Source organism: Chelonoidis abingdonii, chromosome 3 (assembly GCF_003597395.2).
Source record: "Chelonoidis abingdonii isolate Lonesome George chromosome 3, CheloAbing_2.0, whole genome shotgun sequence".
Taxonomy (NCBI): Eukaryota; Metazoa; Chordata; order Testudines; family Testudinidae; genus Chelonoidis; species Chelonoidis abingdonii.
Window position 1 is genome coordinate 192,547,619 of NC_133771.1, and position 23,781 is coordinate 192,571,399.

Below are 23,781 nucleotides of genomic sequence, written 5' to 3' on the forward strand. Positions count from 1 at the left end.
TGTGTCTGATAATTCTATTCTTTATTATAGTTTCAACCTATTTTCCTGGTACTAAAGTTAGGCTTACATGCCTGTACTTGCCAGCATCGCCTCTGGAGTGTTTTATTTATTTATTTATTTTTAAGTCAGCTAGCCATCTGGTACAGAAGTTGATTTAAGCAATAGGCTAGACAGCACAGTTAGTAGTTCTGCAATTTCATATTTGAGTTCCTTCAGAACTCTTGGATGAATACCATATGTTTCTGATGACTTACTACTGTTTAATTTATCAATTTGTTCCAAAACCACTTCTACTGAAAACTCTAGCTGGGACAATTCCTCAGATTTGTCACCTAAAAAGAATAGCTCTGGGATGGGAATCTCCCTCATATCCTCTGCCATGAAGATGGATCCAAAGAATTCATTGTCTTCCTTAAGTGCTCCTTTATCACCTTGGTCATCTACTAGTTCCATTGACTATTTGGCAGGCTTCCTGATTCTGATGTACTTAAAAAAAATTATTGTTAGTTTTTGTATCTTTTGCTCATTGCTCTTCAAATTCTTTTTTTGGCCTGACTAACTGTACTTTTACATTTAACTTGCCAGAGTTTATGTTCCTTTCTATTTTCCTCAGTAGGATTTGACTTCCAGTTTTTGAGTGGATATCTTTGTGTCTCTTTCTTCTCTGGCCACCCACTGGAAGGAGTGATTGGACCTCCTACTGAAGGACAGTCTTGTGAATGTGGTACCTGAAAAGGGGCAGGGAATGGGGGTGAGAAGGGGTAATAGAAACCCCAAAGCCACTGTGGTTAAGACCCACTTTTCTGAGGTGATGCGGGACCAAGTACTTAGGAAGTGGGATAAACAATTGGCAAATAGAGGGCAAGAGGTAGATGGCAGTCTGGGGACTAGCGGTCTGTTCTCAACCAATGCATCAAACACTTGTTTGAATGAAGTTGCTGAATGACAGGAACCTGGAATTGAAGAAGTGGGTAGTGGTAGTGGTCACCTCCTGTAACTTCTACCCATTTTTCTTGATAGGTCTTGGGACTGAGGTATAAAGCCCAGATATATGTGGGTCTACTGCAGATGGAACTGCTTCCTTTTTGTCACCAGCATGTTTCCAAGTGACTTCAGTATTGCTCTAGAATCCTGTAGGCTATGGAGCCTATAATCTGTCTTGCCAAAAAAAGGGAAGGACCTCCAAATGAGATGTCTTTGATAGTCTGCTGGACCTCTGGAGGGAGGCCAAATGACTGCAACCATGAAATATAGTTATGGTGGACTTGAGTTGCTTATTCAGCTGCATCCAAGCCATCCTGAAGGGCTGTTCTGGCCGCTAGCTTGCCCTCCTCCACCATTGCAGTGAATTGCTGGCTGAAGTCATCCAGTAACTTGTCCTTGAACTTCAATATGTTATCCCACAAGGTAAACTCATAGCAACTGAGAAGTGTTTGTTGATTTGCGGTCCTAAATTGCAGACTCCTTGTAGAATAAAGTTTTCAACCAAAACGGTCCAGTTTCTTTGAGTCCTTTCCTTTTGGTGTCGATGCCTGGTGTCCCTGCCTCTCCCACTCATCACCTGTGGCAACTATTAAGAAGCCTAGTGCAACATATATGTACAGATGCTCAAATCCCTTAGAAGGGACATAGTATCTCTTCTCTGCCCTTTTCACTATTGGGGAGGAGATATGATGGAGTCTGCCACAATGTCTTGACCAGCTCCATAATATCCTCATTGACTGGGAGAGCCATCCTGGTGGGTCTGCTGAAGCCAAAATATCCACTGGCTTGTGGGATTTCTCACAGACTTCCTCCACTTGGATATCCAGGACTATAGCTACTCTTTTTAGCAAGACCTGATGAGCTCTATAACCATCTGGTGAAGAAGAGTCACTCACTACCTCTACCATCTTATCTAGTGATAAGGAAGAGGAAGCATAGAGACGTTGAAACAGTTTGCTTTGTCTGCTTTGCTAGAGGAACCACCAGAGTGGTTTCTACCTGCTCAGCGCCAGTACTGGTACCGATGACAGGATGATGTTGTCTCTGGTGCCTATGTTTCCAATGCATACCCGAGAAGACAGACTGTGATGGATGAGGGGAAACTCCCTGGGGTCCAGAAAGGCTATTGACAAAGTCTTGGGACCCAACTCTGACTTGGCCATTGCCCCTTGTCTGGTGGACACTGCTGAGGCTGCTGTGGCAACCATAGGACTTAAGTCTCAAAAAAAGGATGCATGTCCCATCTAGACTGAGACACATAGGTTCCAACCTCCAAGCCTGAAGACGAAGAATCTGAGTCCCCCAATAAATGAGAAGCAGGATCTGTTGGTACTGGATGGAGATAGCCAGAACCTGAAGATAATGATACCTGAGAAATCATAGCTAATTTCCCTCTCAACAGTACGGTCTTCCAAAGTAAGGAAAGTGTAGGTGGCATCAGCACTGCATGTTTCAAAGGCACCAGAGTAGGGTCCCTAGGCATTGATACTGGCTGAAATCCTTCCTGTACTACCAGAGAAACTGGCAACAAGAGGTTAAGTGGCTCCCTAGCAGCTGCATATGCCTCCAGTGTCCATAGTACCACTAATGGCTCTTGGTTCTGAAGTGCTAGGAGATAACCTGAAGAAGCTGCAGTGAGCACTTTAGTGGTCAGTCTTGATGGACCTGGCACAGGTTCGGGAGTTGATGACCCCTTCATCACTGAAGAGTGTTTTGGGGAGTTCCTCCTTTCAGTGTCCCTTCCAGAGCTTTTGCCTTTAGAAGGCTTCAGGTAATGGGGATCTTATTAAGCAAGGTCCCAAGACCCTGCAGGTCTTGTGCCTCTTCTTCAGCACCAGAAACAGCTCTCAGATGACTCAGGAAGAGCATTCTGGATCCCAGTGGAGAGAGAGAGTGGAGACAGGTGGTTTGCTTGGTGGTGTGGTCTCTTGCCTAAGAGTCACAGTCACTATTTGACCTGCCCTCTCCCCTAACGATAGAGGTGCTTAGGCTCCATAGAGAGTCTTTTGTTAAGTGACCACTATAGCTGAAATCACTCATAATCAGGTCTAGGAGCTTAGACAAGCTGCTGGACAGTGTTTCTGTGGAAAAGACTGCCTAGCCTGCACTAGCAGTGAGGTTGCCACATAGAGAGATTAAATCACTGAGAGATGAGTGGAACTTCAAGAGACCAATTCAAAAAGGTCACAGTGGCAGGTGGCAGTAGAAGTTGATGGTACAGGGCCATCAGCAATGGGCCGTGGAGTGAACAGTGGCATAACAAACAACAGTAGCCAGAGCAAGTGGCCAGAGCAAGTGGCGAAGGACTGGAAGAACAAGCAAAGGTGGGAGGTGTGGGAGGTGAACTCACGCAAAAGCACCTCTGGATCTTCACTGACCAAGTACAACAACTCTGAATAGGGTGCAGTGGAGGGAGAAGGGAGGGGCACATTAAAGGAACATTTGTTTGTTGGACTCTTTTAGTGATTTTGATCCATAATGCTAGATTTGTGACTAGGAAACATATATAAATATACATTTCCTATTAGTCCAAGATTTATAAAACACCTCATTTGCGAAGCTTGTTATCTCACATCATTGCTATCTCAAGAGGTCATTATCTTGGGGAGTTTCTGTACTAAGCATTTTTATTATTATAATTAATTTTTACATAAGAATGGCTATATTGGGTCAGATCAATGGTCCATCTAACTCAGTATCCTGTCTTCTGACAGTGGCCAATGCCAAGTGCTTCAAAGGGCATGAACAGAACAGGCAGTCATCAAGTGATCCATCCCCTGTCATCCACTCCTAGCTTCTGGTGAACAGAGGCTAGGGACACTCAGAGCATGGGATTGCATCTCTGCCCATCCTAGCTAATACCCATTGATAGACTTATCCTCCAGTAACTTATTTAGTTCTTTTTTTGAATCCTGTTATAGTTTTGGCCTTCACAACATTTCCTGGCAAAATGTTCCACAGCATGACTGTGCATTGTGTGAAGAAATACTTCCTTTTGTTTGTTTTAAACCTGCTGCCACTTAATTTCATTTGGTGACCTCTAGTTCTTGTTTTAAGTGATGGAGTAAATAACATTTCCTCATTCACTTTCTCTACACCAGAAAGATTTTATAGATCTCTATGGTATCCCTTCTTAGTCATCTCTTTTCCAAGCTGAAAAGTCCAAGTCTTTTTAATCTCTCCTCATATGGAATCTGTTCCACACCCCTAATCATTTTAGTTGCCCTTTGCTGTAATTTTTCCAATTTCAATATATCTTTTTTGAGATGGGGCATCCAGAAATGCATGTAGTATTCAAGATGTGGGTGTATCATGGATTTATATAGTAAAAGTGGAGGAGTTTGGTCTGCCAGACTGTTCAGCAAACCCAATTGTCAGGGTTCCTTCCCCACTCTGAACTCTGGGGTACAGATATGAGGACCCGCCTGAAAGACCCCCTAAGCTTATTTTTTCCAGCTTAAGTTAAAAACTTCCCAAGGCACAAATTCCTTTCTAGCCTTAGTATCGCTGCCACCACCAAGTGATTTAAACAAACATTTAGGGAGGGCCATTTGGAGACCTACCTTCCCCAAATATCCCCCCAGGCTCCTACAGATTTGAAAGTATCTTCTCCCTTTATTGGTCCTTTTGGTCAGGTGTCACCCAGGTTATCTGAGCTTCTTAACTCTTTACAGGTAAAAGAGAAATTAATCCTTTACAAGGTAAAGAGGGATTTTATGCTACCCTTACCTGTATGTTTATAACACCTATATTGACAACCTACATGAAAAGGCTGCAAAACTCCAAGTCTCTGGACTGCATCGACATGCAGAAAGCCTTATAAGCCAGTCATTGTCCAAGCCAATTTTAGAAATACTTTATGAGGCTGTTAAGAATGCTGGAGACACAGCACAGTTTATGTGAACAAACATGGCTGTTGCATCATACTTTCTATTTAAGCAAGAAATAGCACACTACAAACTGGAGGCCAATGTTAAATGTATTGTCACTTGCTAATCCTGATCGGTTAATCAGGACACTGGTTCTGAACAAGCCCGGCAAATGCTTGCTATCTTTCTGCAAAAGATTCAGCCAACTGGTTAGAAGCATGCAGTACAACAGTGAAAGACTCAGCAGTTGAAAAAATGAAGAACTCTCTCACCGCATTCAGAAAATGTGCATACATGGCTGATGAATGATCTAATGCAAATGCTTGTGCATTTGATGGTGCTGCAAACTTCTCTGGAAGATATAGTGGATTACAAGGTTTGCTCAGAGAAAAGTGTAACCTATACTCCTATATAAAAGTGTCTCTCCTATACACACTGAAGAGGCCATCTACTCCAAGTAGCACTAGCATGAGCAACAGAATCTTCAAAAGATATTACAAAAGCCATAAATTTAATGTCTTCATTATATTTTTTTTCTCAGCAAGAGTCCAAAAGGACAGAACATCTTGGAAAAAATAGAAGATACACTGAGATTGAAGTTCAAATTAGTCCAGCCTGGGAAAACCCACTGGCTTTCTCATAAGCGATCCTTGGCTGTTGTCTTAAAATTACTGTAACCATTATTACTGGCTTTGGAAATTATCTACCGAGATGGAATGGATCTAAGTTCTGAGGCTGATTGAATACTTTTGCTACTAAGTTCAGAGAAGACAATCGCCATTCTCTCTTATAAGTCTACTGGTGAAACCACTTGGGTCATTAAACAATGCCATTCAGGTATCTGCCACAACAGTATGGATATTTGTCCAGCAATAGAAGCAACCCTTGGATCAATCAGAGAGATATACATTGAAAACACATTGGAAGAAGCAAAGACTTTAGGCCCGAAGTTGACTAATGAAGGCACCTACATTGAATCCTTAAGTGAAGAGGACAAGAAGTGCTTTATAAGCCATCTGAAAAAGTACATAGACTTGAGTCTTACAAATCTACAATAGCCATTCTGGATTCTACTCAACCTCCACATAGCTTTTACAGATGCTTGTCTTATAAAACATCAACAGTTGAGTGGAGTGAGGGCCGCTATGTGATCAGGACAGAATAGATAATTTGAACACAGAGTAGAATATCATACAATGAACAAATTAAGATTTGACTTCAACTTCTTCTTTATCATCACTAGCAGTTCCACCCAATAGTTGTGCTATGTTTCCTGGGATGAAAGAAGTAGGAATTCATCTCTTGCTACTCCCAGTCACAACAGCTAGAGTTGAGCGTTCTTTTTCTGCACTGAATAGAATTTTGTGTTCTGAAAGAAGTCACCTTCTGCCTGATCTTGAGCATATCATGAAGGACTGGATGTACTGGACACACAAGAAGCCACCAAAGATGATCACACTGCATTACAAAAGTTAATTAACAGAGCTGTGCAAAATTACAACAAGAAAAAAAAAGGATGTAGATGTAGTACTTCACAGAAGGCTTGAGTAGCCAGCTTTAATTTCTGTGATGATTTTAAAACATGAGTTAAATCTAATAAAATGGTTGCAAAACATTTTTTCATTTTTTACTACAGTGCCATAAACCCCACCTTGGCTGTCATGATCTCACCTTCGTCCTCATCAGACCTCATCCCCTTGTGTATTCAAACACCCCCTCAATTTCAATTCCGGGGGAAAACACTGGCCTTAGCCCTCTGAGGTACACGTGACATGGATATCAGTTCATCTAAGTGTATCTACAGTATGAGCTTTACAAGTCAGCTATCCAAGCCTGACAGCCTGGATTTGAAATCAGAGTTTCTCTTCTTCTAGGTGAGCTGCCTACTGAGGCTACTGAACCCCACCTGCCCTGGCAAGACTTATTTTAAGGTGATCTTTATTCACCTTGACAGCTTTGTAATAGAGCCTATGTGGCATTTTATAGCGGTAGCCACACCACCAGCTATCCCACCATGCCCTGCTGAGAGATGCCACCAGTTGATCTGCATCTGCGTATTCACAGATGTTCAGCATCTGCAGGACATTCCTCTATCTTGTGGCAAGCTATAAGAAGAGAAGTCAGTATGCTCTCCACCATGAAAACGAAGATATTGAGATGGTCAAATGGCTAGGCACTCTGCAATAAGAGATGAAATGAGGTTGTGATGGCCTAATGCAGGTTGCCCCAATTGAAGACATCACCCTCACATTAAAATCCCTCCTAAAATTTCATTTTTGGTCTCCAAATGTCACCTACAAGGAATAGAAACTTAGGTACAAATGCTACGAGTTATACATATAATGACCTGTTTATGTGCACACATCAGGTAGTTAGATATCTAACTGGTAACATTTTTATCTTCAATTTATTGTTTTAAATATGTTTCTCTGTAACGATTTTACCTTAAGAATAAATGTGCCTGCTTATAAAGAGCTGTGTGGTAACTTTTAACTGCAAGCAATTACGCTGTTCATACCTCTGGAGAGAAAACAAAGTGCAGACACTGACCTTGTCAACAGTCGGCTTGCTGGGGATATCACAGTGTAGAGGCAGAGAACTGTGCAGCCTGGAAAATGCCTAGTCAGGATGGAGAGATACATGTGTCAATACCCAGAGAGGTGATGTCTGAGGAGCTGGGAACCTCGAGTGGATGCTGTTGAGGGACCACAGAGGGGGAACTCAAATGTGAAATTGCAGAACTATTACCTATGGTTTGTAACCTGTCCTTTAAATCAGCTTCTGTATCTAGTGACTGGAAAATAGCTAATGTAACGCCAGTATTTAAAAAGGGCTCTAGAGGTGATCCTGGCAATAACAGACTGGTAAGTCTAACGTCAGTACCAGGCAAATTAGTTGAAAAAATAGTAAATAATAGAATTGTTAGACACATAGAAGAACATAAATTGTTGGGCAAAAGTCAACATGGTTTCTGTAAAGGGAAATCATGTTTTACTAATCTATTACAGTTCTTTGAAGGAGTTCAGTGGACATAGTCTACTTAGATTTCCAGAAAGCCTTTGACAAGGTCCCTCACCAAAGGCTCTTCCATAAATTAAGTTGTCATGGGATAAGAGGGAAGATCCTTTCATGGATTGAGAACTGGTTAAATAAAAGACAGGGAACAAAGGGTAGGAATAAATGGTAAATTTTCAGAAGGGAGAGGGGTAACGAGGGTCAGTCCTAGGACCAATCCTATTCAACTTATTCGTAAGTGATCTGGAGAAAGGGGTAAACAGTGAGGTGGCAAAGTTTGCAGATGATACTAAACGGCTCAAGATAGTTAAGACCAAAGCAGACTGTGACGAACTTCAAACAGATCTCACAAAATTAAGTGATTGGGAACAAAAAGGCAAATGAAGTTTAATGTGGATAAATGTAAAGTAATGCACATTGGAAAAAATAACTCCAACTATGTATACAATATGATGGGGGCTAATTTAGCTGCAACTAATCAGGAAAGAGATCTTGGAGTCATCTTGGATAATTCTCTGAAGACGTCCACGCAGTGTGCAGCCACAGTCAAAAAAGCAAACAGGATGTTAGGAATCATTAAAAAAGGGAGGGAGAATAAGATGGAGAATATCTTATTGCCCTTATATAAATCCATGGGATGCCCACGTCTTGAATACTGCCTACAGATGTGGTCTCCTCGTTCTCAAAAAAGATATACTGGCATTAGAAAAGGTTCAGAGAAGGGCAACTAAAATGATTCGGGGTTTGGAACGGGTCCCATGTGAGGAGAGATTAAAGAGGCTAGGACTTTTCAGCTTGGAAAGAGGAGACTAAGGGGGGATATGATAGAGGTATATAAAATCATGAGTGGTGTGGAGAAAGTGAATAAGGAAAAGTTATTTACTTTTCCTCATAATATAAGAACTAGGAGCCACCAAATGAAATTTATAGGCAGCAAGTTTAAAACAAATAAAAGGAAGTTCTTCTTCACACAGCACACAGTCAGCCTGTGGAACTCCTTGCGAAGGCTAGGACTATAACAGGGTTTAAAAGAGAGCTAGATAAATTCATTAATGGCTATTAGCCAGGATGGATAAGGAATGGTGTTCTTAGCCTCTGTTTGTCAGAGGGTGGAGATGGATGGCAGGAGAGAGTTCACTTGTTCATTACCTATTAGGTTCACTCCCTCTGGGACAGCTGGCATTGGTCACTGTCAGTAGATAAGATACTGGGCTGGATGGACCTTTAGTCTGACCCAGTATGGCCATTCTTATGTTCTTAAAATATCATATTGCCTCTGTATAAATCCAGGATATGCCCACATCTTGAATACTGTGTTCAGATGTGGTCATCCCATCCAGGGCTGGCTCCCGGTTTTCTGCCACACCAAGCAGCGAAAAAAAAAAAAAAGCCGATCAGCAGCACTTAGGCGACAGCTCTATCGCGCTTCTCCATTCTTCGGTGGCAGTTTGGTGGTGGATCCTTCACTCCCTCTCTTCCTCTGCAGCGACACTACAACGGCAGCTCAAAGAGGAACAGAGGGACTGAGGGACCCGCCACCAAATTCCCACCAAAGACCCGGACGGGCCGCCCCAATAGCGGATGGAGTGCCGCCCCTTTGTATTGGCCACCTCAAACACCTGCTTCCTTAGCTGGTGCCTGGAGCCAGCCCCGGCCCCATCTCAAAAAAGATATATTGGAATTAGAAAAGGTTCAGAAAATGGTAACAAAAGTTATTAGGGGTATGAAATGGCTTCTGTATGAGGAGAGATTAATAAGACTGGGACTTTTCAGGTTGGAAAAGAGACAACTAAGGAGTGTGGGTGATATGACAGAGGTCTATAAAATCATGACTGGTGTGGAGAAAGTAAAGAAGGAAGTTTTATTTACTCCTCATAACACAAGAACTTGGGGTCACCAAATGAAGATAATAGGCAGCAGGTTTAAAACAAAAGGAAGTATTTTTTTCATACAGTGCATAGTCATCCTATGGAACTCCTTGCAAGAGGATGTTGTGAAGGCCAAGACTATAACAGGGTTCAAAAAAGAATTAAATAAGTTCCTGGAGGATAGGTCCATCAATGGCTATTAGCCAGGATGAGCGGGGATGGTGTCTCTAGCCTCTGTTTGCCAGAAGCTGGGAATGGACAACAAGGAATGGATCACTTGATGATTACCTGTTCTGTTCATTCTCTCTGGGGCACCTGGCATTGGCCACTGTCGGAAGACAGGATACTGGGCTAGATGGACCCACTATGGCCATTCTTATGTTCTTATGGGAAATGAAAACCTCAATCTATAATTTTATATACACATATACAAAAATAAATATGCAAAGGCTGAAGTAAAAATGTAAATTACATTGGCTCTCATCTGATCAGGTTTGGTTTTATTTGGTTTCAGGATTATTTCATTTCTAATTCATGTGTTGCTGGACTCATCTGGACTTGAGAGATATATCTAAATCGAAGCAAGTAACAATATCCACTACCATACAGAGAGAGAGAAAGAGGGAGAGAGAAACTAATCATACAATAAAAATAGTAAAAGTCAGGGACCCATTGTGCCAAAATCAGCACCCTATTGTGCTGGGCTCTGTACAAACATAGAGAGAAACCAGTATATACTAGTATATATTGTATATGAACATTATACATATATTTGACTGTGTCCATCTCCCCACACCATTATTTGTGTTCTTTTAGGTTGTAAACTCTTTGGGCAGGGACCACATATACCTCTATGCTTGTACAGAGCCTAACACAATGAAGTCCCAATTGTGATCACAGCTTCAGTGCACTACAATAATATAAATATTATATAATAATAAATTACTACTACCAGCTTCTTTTTGAAGCCACACTTCTCCCTAGTCGAACAATGGGCCAAACATGTCAGCTGTCAGCATTGCCCAGCAAATAGGCAGAACGCTAACTGGTAACCGAGACTCTGAAACTTCAGAAGAGCCATTTATGACCATAGGACCTCTTAATGCCAACTGGCAGAGGGTACAGGGGTACATAAGTGTTACAGCAATATCCTGGGTCTGGCATTTACATTGCAGTTCACCAAAAAGTGTCATGTAAAGTTTCTACTGAAAGATTGTGTCACACTGATCATCATAACCTTTGCAAAATGTATGTTTAGATAATATGTAAGAAGATTGGAATATGTACATATATTGGAAAGTATGTTGTTAAGCTCTTGTAGCTGAAGGCAGGTCACATTTCTTAGGTCAAGTTCCAGACAGAAGATGGGAGACACTTATCTCCCTGGTTTACCATTTTGTGTCTTAGAACAGATGTCTATTAACAGATTGAGTCAAATGCTAATGAAGAGCTTACAGGGATTTCAGAAGGAAAATTAACACAAAGAGGTAAATAGTGAGGGGACAGACCCTGTTTTCAGGTGAAGATCAAAGGTCTGAGCTGGTATATCTGGGGGTGCAGAAAGACACCCTGGCAGCTTTCAGCGGGGGAGGCAAGCTGCCAGCTGGCTTGGGCTCATGAAAGGAGGTCTCAGTCATACTGGTTGAAAAACTGTGAGAAGGACTTAGGGATAAGCAGTACCTTGTTAGACAAGAGTGCATTTTGTCAGTTGAGTTTAGGCTCTCAAGTGCATGTTTTGATTTTGTTTTATATGTAGCCCTTTGTTTCCAGTATTTCTGTTTGCTATCATATGAATCTTTATTCTTTGTTAATTAAACTTATACTTGATTTCCAATAAACAAATCTTACTGCTGTGCATTGCATTAAGTGGAGCTGTATTTTAAAGTGTAACTAGAAAGCTGTAGTGATCAGTTCCTTTGGGAACAAGAGGTCTGGTAATTCTGAGTATCCAGTGGATAAAGGGCTGACACCACAGGGGGACACTCAGAGGACTCAGAGTGTGCCTATCACTAGCTTGCATGAAGGACAATAGAGCCTGCGTGGGCTGAGAGAGGAATGCTTAAGTTGCCTGTGGCTGGGAGAGGCCGGGAGCTGACTCTTGGCAGGCACAGACAAGGTTCCTCACGCTAACAGCAGCTGCTAGCAAGGTGCATCAGAATACTGGGTGCCCTTGGGAAGCATCAGACCATTACTGAAAGCTTAAACTTTATCCATACAAGTTAATAGTATAGTATGCAGGACAATTTTGTTTCCATTAAGAAAAGAATGGAACAGTTTTCAAGCAAGATGCAATAAGCAGACAAACTCCAGGTATCAGATTTAGAAAAAGATTGATCTGCACACGCCTGCTATTTGTTTTAAAATGTTTTTGAGCTTTGGCAACATAAAGGTGTGTGGTGTGTATGTATGCAACATGTGTAGCCATACCACCTTGGGCAATGTCACATCAGATTTCACAAGTTTGTCAGGGTGGGGCCTGATCAGTACTTTGAGATGGAATCCCCAAGGTTGTTACAAGAAAAGGTGCTGGGGATTCCTTTTCCCTACACTGTTGCGTAGTGCTGCTGACATCATTACTAGGTGTGTGGCATTCTTGCCAAGGAATGGCTGTGTAAGTAACAGGGTACACAGAGTGGTTGTCTTTTTCTATCTGCTGCTTTTTAAACAGTAAGACAAATGTTTTGAGTAATACGCCTTTAAGAGGAGCAGAGATGACATGTTGGAATTAGGGGCTTCTGTAGCAATTGTTTGTGGGTGGGAAAGCTGGAAGTGGCACTTGAGGGTGGCAGTTTGGTGTGGGTATAGGAGAGAATCTGCGAATGACAGTTTGGTGAGTTAGCTGGGCTTTGCAGTTTGGAGGGGCCACAGGGCAGGACAGTTTGGCAGGGCAGTGGCAGCTGGGAGTTGAGAGCAGCAGGTGTATAAAGAAGGAAATGAGCAGAATAAAATGGAGCGACAGGAGCAGGGTCCCCTTTACGAAGGGTAGAAGAGAGCAAAGAGGAAAGGCTAACAAGAAACAGTGTAAAGTGTATAAGAAGAGCAATGTAAGGAAATTGAAAGTGAGATGACAAAAGAAAAAAAGACGGAGTAAGGGAACCCTGCTTATAGAGAGAACAGAGAAAGTAGATGGGGCAGAAAGCCATATTCACAAATCCAGCTGAACAGAGAAGTGATTTGCAAGTTATCTCACTGTATTGAGTGTATGGAGGGCTTGAATCACTGCCTAACAAACTTCTTGTTTAATTTAAAAAAAAAAATCCTATAGTATTTCTCTTTTTTATTCTCCCTTATTCAGATCTTATCTCTAAGGATCAAATTCTTCTCTCAGATAGGCACACACAATGCTCATGGAAGTCAAGGGCATGGGTATCTGAGGGCACAATTACTAATGCAGAAGTTAAATCTGGTGCAGCGTGAATGGATTTGAGCCAGTACTGCTACTGCAGAGTTACTAATATTTTGAGAACTGGATTTTGCAGTCTTGACTACCAAAATCAGGGGCACAAGGTCCTCAGCCTTTTCACCAGCTACATTTCCATGCTGTGTGAAGTGACTCGGCTCCTGTGCAGATTTAGTTTGTAATTCTGTAAAGCTTTAATGAAAAGAAGGCACTATACTATGTAAACCAATATTTGACATGGCCATATACACATCTATTAAATAATTAATAATCCACATAGCTAAACAGATGCATGCCAATACTCAGATATATACTTGTAGAGGGATAATTTGTCATCAAATGATAACTAAACAAAACAATAGCAAACGACACTACAGTAATAGCCAAAATGAGCCTTGACTGTATAATAATTAGTAAACAAATATCTTTGTTAAGCAATAGATATGGTTGAAAAGAATTACAATGGATTCTGCTTAACATGCAGAAACCACATTAGAATTGCCAGAAGATAATTTTCGACCTTGAAAAAATCAAAAGTAGGAAAGTCTGGAGGTGAATAGTGAAGGGATGCAGCCATTTCACTCATGTCATACTTTACTTCACTTGAAGAAAATATGACTCCAGCATTACCCATTTCCAAAACAAAATGTGACAAGCTCAAATGAAAAACTCAAAATATCCTAAACTTGCAAAAGCTTGAGAGAATAATTCCATATGAATGATGTCTAACTGAAGAAACCCAGGCACCTCTGAGAATAAAATCTTGTTGAGACGATAGAGCTGAACTTTGCTGTGTAAAATCAGTTTCTTCACATGACACTGAACACCTCACAGCATGAGGTTAGAAATACTGAACATAATCAGCACTACCCATCTGGATATAAAGGAATACAAGAACAAATCCCAAGATGTCCCCTTCTCTGTACCAGCTTGCAGAGTTGAGCTCATGTACTGGATGAAGACAGATTACTCTGTGTGCGCAGAACAGCCCTGGAGAGGCACAATCTCACCCCTGCTTTTTCCTGGAACAGTTTCTCTCTATGCAGGACTTTGATGTAAAAAGCACAAGCCAGCTCTACCATACTACGTGTTAAGTGCTCTGATATATCCTTATATGATAAAGTATTTTGTTGTAAAGTTTTTATAGTATAAAATCTTTAAAAGAGAAGAAAGGATATCAGTGAAATCATGCAAACTCTTATAGTATATTTGTTCCTTTGGAAATTTACATTTTCCTTAGTGTTAACAGTTCTAGAAAAAGATCAATTCAAAAGGGTTCAAACTGTATACCATTAAAATGAACTGTCACTCAGTTCAGATGTAACCTTTATATGCAAAATAGTTACTGGACCAGATCTGCATCTGGTATAAATCCACTGAGGTATACAAAAGTACCAGTAGCTGAAGATCTGGCCTGCTGTATTTAGGTTTAAGGGGTTTTAAAATTAACTGAATGACGTATGGCTTACATAGGAAATGGGTACCATAAGCCTTAACTGAGTAAAACAGAGTAACACTGTAAGCTAAAGACTTGTCTCAAAACCACTATACATGATATTCATTTACTTTTTATCAGAAGTATTATGATTTTCAAAGGAGTCCACTTTTCTACTTTGAATGCAGAAACATACAGTGGACAGCTGTATGGGGACCCTCTAGATGAAAACTAATGCTCCATCCCAAAAGTAATTAACACCAAATGATGCAATGCTTTTCTGTGTAGCTTGAATGTTAACATGCATCCCTGACAGTAAGTGGATGCTGGGAAAACCTGCAATTGGTTTTCAAGATGAGATGAGAAGCACTCATAAAACCCAAGCTATAACAATTGTATCCTAACTTCCATCCAATCCTTGTCCTTCCATTCCTAGCTGAGGTCTCCCCTGAATAAGTTGTAATAAGACATCTCCTTCACTATCTCTCTAAGAACAACGGGTTCAAATATTTCTATTCTAGTTTTCAACCACAACATAAGCACTGAATTAGAATCAATTAAACTTGTTACTGACCTCTTGTAGAGAGTTGATAGTAAGTACCCTTCTCCTTGCATTTGGGCTACTTTTTAATACAACTGACTATTTGATTTTCCTTGAACATTTTGTGATAGGATGAAACTCTTCTTTATTAATTCAATTTCTGTTCCCAATTAAAATCAGTTTGTGTCCTACAGTGCATTTAACCACTTCACTAAATCAGTTGTTATGGGTGTCCTCACAGCTCTGTTCTCAGTCCTTACCTTTGTATATGTACATTCTTCACGTAAGGAATTTATGATGTCATAAATTTCCTTCATATGTCAATATCACACAGATTTATTTAAAAATCACCCAAATATTTCCACTTCCACTTTTTTGCTTCTACTGATCTGCGCTTCCACTTTTGTGCATCTAAGGGTACGTCTTCACTACTGGCCGTATCGGCGGGTAGCAATAGATTTCTCGGGGATTGATATATCTCGTCTCATCTAGAGGCGATATATCGATCCCCAAACGCGCTCCAGTCAACTCCAGAACTCCACCAATGTGAACGGCGGTAGCGGAGTCGACAGATGGAGCCGCGGACGTCGATCCCGTGCCGTGAGGACGGTAGGTGACTCGATCTAAGATACTTCGACTTCAGCTACGCTATTCACATAGCTGAAGTTGCGTGTCTTAGATCAGTCCCCTCCCCTAGTGTAGACCAGCCCTAACTGATGTGCAAGCAGTAGGTCAAGAAATTTCCTGCAATTTAATCTACTATTTACTGTTTCCTTTCTCTTTGGGAGCATTGCCAGTTCACATCCTTACCTCTAGCAGATTTGGGAGGGGTCCATCTTCATGCCAAGGTTTTCTTCCATTTATTTTAGTGTAATGCTAGACTCTTACTGCTTGTATCTATGCACGCAGAACTAGCAGACTTCATCTGTACAAAATGATGCTGGCAGGATTCTTGCTGGCACCAGATGAAGTGACTACATCACTCCTTTTCCTGGCTCACTTACCCTGCTTGCTAAGTCAGATTTCATAGTAGCTCAAGGTGCTGCCTCTAGACTATAAAGCCCTATGGAATCTTAATCCAAGATTGTTGTCTGATCCAGTGACCCCTTACATCCCTATGTGCCAAATAAATTTATCTTCTTCCTATTTGCCTCGCCAGTGCTTATAACAAATATGTGCTAGGTGAATAGTTCTTAGGCTGTATCTAGCATCTTTCCCCTACAACTCCCTGTTGAGAGATATCCAGGCTGCTGTAATTATCACTGGTTAAATTCAGATTGTAGTCTTAGTTCTTTTGCCTTTTATTTTCAGGTGCTAGCTGGGCAGTGGAGGTTGTATTAAATTACTTTATTCTTCTGTAAAATATCCTGATGTGTGTCTTCCTTATAAATAGAGTACAAGTTAAAGTTGTTATAACATTACCAAAATCACAGAGAAGTTATAGAAATAACTGGATACCATGTCATTTAGTAAGACCAAAAACACATTCTTTTTGCTGATTACTGGATGAAAAGGATACCTATAGTCAGATCTCCTTAATTCAAAGCAGTCTACACAATCCATTTTTATTTAGATTCGATAAAACTTTCAATAAACAAATCATTGGTATATGAAGTACGTCACTCAAACTGAATACTGTTGAAATGTTTCTGATTTCCAGACACATGACTAAACCATACATGGATTCAACATGCCTGTATATAGTGTACTATATAAAGCCCCAATCTTGCAAACCCATATGCATGTGGTTAACTTTACTACCATGAGGAGCTCCATGAAATCAGTGGAACTACACATGGTAGTAAAGTTAACCACACATGTATGGGTTTGCAGAATTGGGCCTAAGAGTAGATTTTTTATAGAGAAAACTTAATACTTCAAGGAAATTAGATTATATCCTGGCAAACCCCTCTGTACTAAATTATAACGTTAAATGAATTGATCTAATTGAATATTGCCATCTCTCATACTACTTCCTTTGGCCTTTTGTCATTTGTCCCAGAACTGCTGGCAATAATAAAGCATAAATATAACGATTATGATTGTGTAAGCACATATGGGATTGCAACTTCACTAGAGAATACTAAGATCTGAGCCTTGGCTATTTTAAGCATTCAACTCGATAAACTAATTGATGAGACAGTTTAAACATCGGTCAGTGACTATTTTCAGTAAGATTAAAAGAACTGTGGGGATTTTTGCAGTAAACTCTCTAAGTAAAACTTGTTTTCACATCATTCCAGTCGTGAAGAGGCTAAAATTAAAAAGAAAAAATTCTGTCCTACTCCCCCACCTCAAAAAAATGCTAAACCCTGTTCTGAGAATATATCTTGCAGAGCCCTTATCAAATCTGTTCTCAGAAAAAAACTAGATCTGGTTAGAGAACATAGCCTGCATTTTAAAATCTGTCCTTTTTATGGAATAAAGATACAGAGTAGTTAGAACAAACTGCATAGCAGAAGGCCTATTTCAGAGCTTTAAAAGGCAGCGTTGCGTGAGAAGGATGACCTGTCCCCCCTTTATTCTTCTAGAAAGGTTGGCTCAGCTCCAACTTTTCCTAAATTTAGCTATATGTGATCAGCTGGCAAATTATTTCAGAAATAGCTTACCTATAAATATAAGAAAATTAAATTATTCAACCATATAAAAGGTAAATTATACCTTTCAGGGATCATTTTCTTTGAGATCTGTTTCATATTTTTACTCTTTATAATAGAGCTTTCCATGAGAGTCACATATTTATATAAAACTAACGTCAGACAAGTGCAAGCATACCTGCAGTGTAATTGCTATTTTATGTACAGTATAACTGCAATGTAGCATTCATTTGTAACATAGTAAAGGAAGATGTACTTGACAGAGGGTCTGTAGGACCTTTTTAAAACAGAAGGAACCCAATGGTATTTTTATTTTAGCAACAGGAGTTGTTGGAGTGATGATGGTATTTATAGAATGAGGTCACATATTCAAGCTGTTCAGATACAAAAGTGTTCAGAGATGTCAGTCAGGCTCAAAGTAGATAAAAAAATGCATCAGCTTATCAGTCAGGCATTTCTAGTGCTAGTACAATAGTCACATTTATTAATTTCACTGTGGTAGCTGTGTTAATCTGTATCAGCAAAAAGAACGAGGAATACTTGTGGCACCTTAGAGATTAACAAAAACAAGAAATCTTATGCCCAAATAAATGTGTTAGTCTCTAAGGTACCACAAGTACTCCTCATTCTTTTTACACTTATTAATGCAAGCCATGTACAACAGACTCAACTCCCTGACAGAAAGGACTGTTCTAAAGCCTTATTCCTTTCTCACTATTTACCAAAGTTAAAAAATATGGAATATAGAGGGAGGTGCTTGTGCACACACATTTCAATGTTTCAAGGAAAACAATATATTTCATATTTTTAGTAACATATTTTGGTCCAAATTGAGAAAGCTCTAGGGAGGAGAGGGGAGTTTTAGCAGAAAATCCAAGGCATCATAGTGCATTTCAACTAATATATTGATGGAAATTCTTCAGTAATGCAGACTACTACATTCTGCATAAGTGTATCTTAAATAAGATTATTATATTAAATAATAATAATATAAAAATGATGAAGATTTGTAACTATTGGGTCAGGTCCACAACAAGATTACATTGGCATAGCTCTACTTCAGTGGGAGATCTGGCTAAATAAGCTAGCTCCCTGTACTAGGGCATATTTGAATATCTAAGTTTTCACACAGGAAAGGCTAAAAACCACTTTTGTCATTATCCCATTAGCCCAATAGACTGGGTTTAATAATTTAAGGTTAAATTTAGACCTTGTGTAAGTGTATGCAATTTCACTAATAACACCAAGGCTGAATTTGACCTTGTGTCTTAAAGGCACTTAAGTAGAGAGTTTAGACAACTGTTAATACACTTGGCTAAATTTAGACCTGGTGTAAGCAGGTACAATTAAACCAAACTCAGTGGAATTGTACCTACTTACACAAGGTCTGAATTTGGCCTCTGTCTCTAAGACAAATCTCCTTTCAAATGTAATTGGTAAAAAAAATCTCTTTTTTTCTAACCCGAAGCAATCTGAGACAGACTGACATCTAGCTGGTGGCTGGTAGTAAAGGCTCTGAAGGACAACCAGGACTATTACTGTTTTAATGCATTACAACAGGGGTTGGCTATCTTTCAGAAGTGGTGTTCTGAGTCTTCATTTATTCACTCTAATTTAAGGTTTTGCATGCCAGTAATACATTTTAACGTTTTTAGAAGGTCTCTTTCTATAAGTCTATAATATATAACTAAACTATTGTTGTATGTAAAGTATATAAGGTTTTTTAAATGTTTAAGAAGCTTCATTTAAAATTAAATGAAAATGCAGAGCTCCCCAGATCGGTGACCAGAACCTGGGCAGTGTGAGTGCCACTGAAAATCAGCTTGCGTGCTGCCTTTGGCATGCGTGCTGTAGGTTGCCTAGCCCTGCATTACAATACAAGCAGTACAGTAGAAAGGCACACCGCATTTAGGAGCAGGTTCTGGGATGCAGCAGTTTTGTGACTCCAAAGTAGTCTGGCTGGAGGTTTGAACACCAAACCGTTTTGCTGCAGCGCTAAAAGTGGTGCTATATCTGTGTAAGCTTTGCTGATGCTTTTATTGTTAATTATACATCCATGTTCAAAGCAATAGTAGCAGCTATATCCAACACTGTGCATAAAAATAGACAAGGAAAAACTAACCCAACTCTATGCCCACTCATCTATTTCTTGACAAATACTAATGATTCTTGATTACTAACAGACAACAGTAGCAAGAAAAAGAGTAGGAGGAAGTGGGGAAAAAGGGAATCAGAGGATTCATATCATTTCTTATTAAAGGAGATGCAGATTATCTATTCTCTTTGAAATTCCTGGCTAAAGAGGTACAAGTTAACTAAAAACAAAACTATGTTTACCTGAAAATTTTAAACTATATCATGCAATTTACGTAAAAATGGTCCAATGGTTTTACCACTGATTTCAATGCAAAAGGATTTATTTCCTGCCCTAATTTTAATTTCTTCCTTCCTGTTAGCAGATAAATGGCAGCATCAATAGAAAAAGCTCATTGATATCAACAATCACAGAGAAGTTTAAATTTCAAAAAGCGTTCCTCAAACAATATTTATTTAAACATTTTAACTGGTATGCTTTATGTATAATAATGTTTATTACACTGGAACCCAAAATGTGCATTGCACATTGTAACAATTATGTAGGGACAAAATTAGAAAGGTCAAGGCACAAAATGAGATTAAGCTAGAGACATGCAGGGTAACAAGAAAACATTCTACACATACATTAGAAGCAAGAAGACCTAGGACAGGGTAGGCTCATTACTCAGTGAGGAGGGGGGGAAACAATAACAGAAAATGTGTAAATGGCAGAGGTGCTTAATGACTGCATTGTTTCAGTTTTCACCAAGAAGGTTGGTAGTGATTGGATGTCCAACACAATGAATACCAGTGAAAGTAAGGTAGGATCAGAGACTAAAATACGGAAAGAACAAGTTAAAAATTACTTAGACAAGTTAGATGTCTTCAAGTCATCAGGGACTGATGAAATCTATCCTAGAATACTCAAGGAGCTGACTGAGGAGATATCTGGGCCATTAGCAATTATCTTAGAAAAGTCATGAAACACAGGTGAGATTCCAGAGGCCTGGAAAAGGGCAAGTCTATAAAAAGGGAAATAGGGACAACCTGGGGAAATACAGACCAGTCAGGTTTACTTCACTACTAGGGCCAGCTCCAGGCACAAGCTAAAGAAGTAGGTGCTTGGGACGGCCAATACCAAGGGACGGCCCTCCTGCTGCTATTGGGGCTGCACATCCGAGTCTTTGGAGGCAATTCAGCGGCGGGTCCCTCAGTCCCTCTCGGAACAAAGGACCTGCCGCCGAATTGTGCCGAAGAGTGAAGCAGCACTTTTTTTTTTCCCGCTTGGGCACGAAAACCTGGAGCCGGTCTGTTCCACTACCCAGAAGATAATGGAGCAAATAATTTAGCAATCAATTTGGCAAGCACCTAGAAATAGGTGATAAGTAACAGTCAGCATGGATTTGTCAAAGACAAATTATGTCCAATAAACCTAATAGCTTTCTTTGACAAGGTAACAAGATTGTGTGAGTGGTGGGAAAGTGTGTAGATGTGGTGTATCTTGACTTTACAAGGCTTCTTGCATGACCTTCTCAGAACAAAACCAGGGAAATACAACCTAGATGCAGTTACTATAAGGTGGGTGCATAACTGGTTGGAAAAACAATTCCAGAGAGTAGGTATCATACTGGACCGAAAGCTCCTGATCCCGTCCAATCTTGGAAGGTAAACCATTCCAGCCTGGCTAGTACTTGGATGGGGTGACCGCCTGGGAATCCCAGGTGCTGTAGTTGTTAGCAACAAGAGAAAGTCAAGGAAAGTGTGTGCCTTACTGAATGAGGGCAAACATAGTCACAGAGGATGTGGAAAAAGCTAATGTACTGAATGCTTTTTTTGCCTCTGTCTTCACAAACCAGGTCAGCTCCCAGGACTGCCTGCACGGGGCAGCCGTACGGGGCGAGAAGGTGACCAGCCCTCTGTGGAGAAAGAAGTGTTTGGGACTATTTAGAAAACTGGGACGATCACAAGTCCATGGGCCGGATGTGCTGGCATCCAGGGGTGCCTAAAGAGTTGGCTGATATGATTGCAGAGCCATTGGCCATTATCTTTGAAAATCCATGGCGAACGGGGGAGGTCCCAGAGACTGGAAAAAGGCTACTGTAGTGCCTAATCGTTTAAAAAAGGGAAGAAGGAGGTACGGGAACTTCAGTCAGCCAGTCAGCCTCACCTCAGTCCTGGAAAAATATGGAGCAGTCCTAGGAATCAATTCTGAAGCACTTACAGGAGAGGAAAGTGATCAGGAACAGTCAGCATGGATTCATCAAGAGCATTCATGTCTGACTAACCTAATTGCCTTCTATGAGGACATTACTGGGTCTGGGGTGAGGGAAAGCAGTGGATGTGTTATTCTTGACTTTAGCAAAGCTTTTGATACAGTCACCCACAGTATTCTTGCCAGCATTTAAAGAAGTATGGGTGGGGATGATGGACTATAAAGTGGATAGAGGCTGGCTAGATCGTCGGGGTCAATAGGTTAGTGATCAACGGCTCCGTTTTAATTGGCAGCCGGTTCAGTGGACGCCCAAGGGTCGGTCCTGGGACATTTTTGTTCAATATCTTCATTATGATTCTGGAGGATGGCGTGACTGCACTCTCAGCAAGTTTGCAGATGACTCTAAACTGGAGGAATGGTAGATACACTGGGTAGGGATAGGATACAAGAGGGACCTAGAACAATTAGAGGACTGGGCAAAAGAAAACTGATGAGGTTCAACAAAAGAAGTGCAGAGGTCTAGCACTAGGATGGAAGAATCCCATTCACTGTTACCAGATAGGACTGACTGGCTAGGAAGCAGTTCTGTAGAAAAGGACATAGGGGTTACAGTGGATGAGAAGCTGGATTATCGAGAGTACAGTGTGCCCTTGTTGCCAAAAGAAGGGGTAACAGATTTTGGGACTGATAAGTAGGGCATGCAGCAGATCGAGTGGATGTTGATATCATTCCCCTCTATTCGACATTGGTGAGTCTTATCTGGAGTATTTAGTCAGTTTTGGCTCACACTACAAGAAGTATGTGGACAAATTGGAAAGGGGGGCTGGAGATATATGACTTATGAGGAGAGGCTGAGGGAACTGGATTGCTTAGTTTGCAGAGAGAAGAATGAGGAGGCATTGGGATAGCTGTCTTCAACTACCTGAAGGGGTCTTCAAGATGATGGATCTCGACTGAGTTGGTACCATATGAAGAACAGAGAGTAATGGTCTCAGTATGCATGGGGACGGTTTAGGTTGGATATTAGGAAAACTTTTCACTAGGAGGCTGTGAAGACTGGAAATGGTTACCTATAGAGGTGGTGGAACTCCTCCTTATAGCGTTTTAGGTCAGGCTTGACAGAATTATATTTCAGTTGGGAATTGTCCTATTCTGAGCAGGGGCTTGCGACTAGATGACCTTGACGGTCCTTCCACCCTGTTTCTATGATTCTCATGATTACAAAGTAAGCTGGAAAGGCATATCAAATGCGGTCCGGACGGATCAGTTCTGGTCTGATCTGTTCAATACCTTCCTTCAATGACTTATAATGGCATAAAGAGTACACTTATAAAGTTTTGCAGATGATACCAAGCTGGAAGGGGTTGAAGTGTTATTTGAAGGACAGGGGTTAAATTCAAAATGTTGGACAAACTGAGAAAGGTCTGAAGCTAAATGGATGAAATTCAAGAAGGAAAATACCAAGTACTCACTTAGGAAGGTACGATCGGTGCATACATAGAAATGGAGAATTGATGCTAGGAAAAGATACTATGGAAGGGATCTGGAGGTCATTAGTGGATCACAGCAAATATGAGTCAACAGTGTAAACTGCTACAAAAAAGCGAAATTCAATGCGGGATGGTTTAGCAGAGTTGTGGTAACTTCAGACATACATAAGTAACTTCTGCTCTCTTCTGTGGCTGATATTGGCCTCTCTGAGTTTGTGTCCAGTTCTTGGTGCCATATATCAGGGAAAGAGTGGACAAATTGGAGAAGTCCGAGAAAGCAGACAAAAGTTATTA